The sequence below is a fragment of the Chiloscyllium plagiosum genome, chromosome 21 (genome assembly GCF_004010195.1).
Source record: "Chiloscyllium plagiosum isolate BGI_BamShark_2017 chromosome 21, ASM401019v2, whole genome shotgun sequence".
NCBI lineage: Eukaryota > Metazoa > Chordata > Chondrichthyes > Orectolobiformes > Hemiscylliidae > Chiloscyllium > Chiloscyllium plagiosum.
The window spans coordinates 52,351,896-52,353,661 of record NC_057730.1 but is presented as its reverse complement, the minus strand read 5'-3'; the positions used below and the strand labels follow the sequence as shown (position 1 = coordinate 52,353,661).

The following is a 1,766-nucleotide window of genomic DNA, read 5'->3' as shown; positions in this document are numbered from 1 at the left end:
GGAAAGTGCCAGGATGGGAGGGTGGGTTGTAGGGGGGCATGGACCTGACCAGGTAGTCACGGAGGGAACGGTCTTTGCGGAAGGCAGAAGGGGTGGGGAGGGAAATATATCCCTGGTGGTGGGGTCTCCCAGCTCAGCACTGTCCCCATGACTTGTCCGGACTTGTCCGACCTGCCTAGCTCATTTTCCACCTATCCACTCCACCCTCTCCTCCCTGACCTATCACCTTCATCTCCTCCCCCACTCACCTATTGTACTCTATGCTACTTTCTCCCCACCCCCACCCTCCTCTAGCTTATCTCTCCATGCTTCAGGCTCTCTGCCTTTATTCCTGATGAAGGGCTTTTGCCCGTACCGTCGATTTCGTTGCTCCTTGGATGCTGCCTGAACTGCTGTGTTCTTCTAGTACCACTGATCCAGAATCTGGTTTCCACCATCTGCAGTCATTGTTTTTACCTACTAATGTCCCATGTGTCAATTGGCGAGATGTCAAAAAGCAGCACAAGTACACAGAGGTCCTGGGCTATTCCTGATGAGGAAGGATCTCCACTCACTCCATACACAGCTGATGTGTGATGACAGGAATTCTATCATGCAGGTATACACAGCTTACCAAATGAGGTATGCAAACCCTTTTAAATCATAATTCTCACAGATGTTACTGAGTATGAATACTGGTTGCAATGCCAACTTTCACCTACTCCATCCAGAATGTTTGTGTACATTCACACTCTGACGATGAAAGCAAATCAATTACAAACTCACTTCTAGTTTGGAAAGTCAACTAATATCGGCATTTCCACAACGTGATCAGCAGTGTTGGATTTAAAGTGTTCTAACATTTGTCAGTATTTCACTTTTGCAGTTTCCTGGTAATGTCATCAAACATAAAATCCCATTCACAAGTTCAATGGAAATGCAAGGGTAATTGACGAGGAACCAAAAATACCACAGTTTCTGGAAACATGCAAGAGCTTAGCGTAGAAATCTGCCTTCACCAGCTGGAGGGCAGAAGATTTGAACAACATCTAACTTTAAATGTTACATGCATTTGGAAATCCCAACAATGAGACATTCTGTCCTAAAGAATTGTAATTTCACCATTTCTTCAAAATATTAAATGTCTTCTATCTCATCAAGTCAATAATTCTTGCTATACAAGCTTAATCCCACCGAATTACACTTTAGACATTCTTTGTAGCTCATGATTGTCTTAATAAAAGCATAGCTAAAAATGTGTTGCTGGAAAAGCGCAGCAGGTCAGGCAGCATCCCAGGAGCAGGAGAATTGACGTTTCGGGAATGAGGAAAGTGTGCCAAGCAGGCTAAGATAAAAGGTAGGGAGGAGGGACTTGGGGGAGGGGCATTGGAAATGCGATAGGTGGAAGGAGGTTAAGGTGAGGGTGATAGGCCGGAGTGGTGGTGGGGGCGGAGAGATCAGGAAGAAGATTTGAGGTTAGAAAGATGGTGCTGAGTTCGAGAGTTGGGACTGAGACAAGGTGGGGGGAGGGGAAATGAGGAAAGTGGAGAAATCGGAGTTCATCCCTTGTGGTTGGAGGGTTCCTAGGCGGAAGATGAGGTGCTCTTCCTCCAGCCATCGTGTTGCTATGGTCTAGCGATGGAGGAGTCCAAGGACCTGCATGTCCCTGGTGGAGTGGGAGGGGGAGTTGAAGTGTTGAGCCACGGGGTGGTTGGGTTGGTTGGTTCAGGTGTCCCAGAGGTGTTCTCTGAAACATTCCGCAAGTAGGCGGCCTGTCTCCCCAATAT

At 47.1% G+C, this 1,766-nt stretch overlaps 2 protein-coding genes across 2 annotated transcripts in view; both read right to left on the bottom strand.

Moving 5' to 3' along the window:
- LOC122560882 (melanin-concentrating hormone receptor 1-like) overlaps positions 1 to 1,766 on the bottom strand; it is a 70,786-nt gene that overhangs the window by 19,097 nt on the left and 49,923 nt on the right. The window lies entirely within an intron of this gene.
- dnah3 (dynein axonemal heavy chain 3) overlaps positions 1 to 1,766 on the bottom strand; it is a 191,003-nt gene that overhangs the window by 184,170 nt on the left and 5,067 nt on the right. The window lies entirely within an intron of this gene.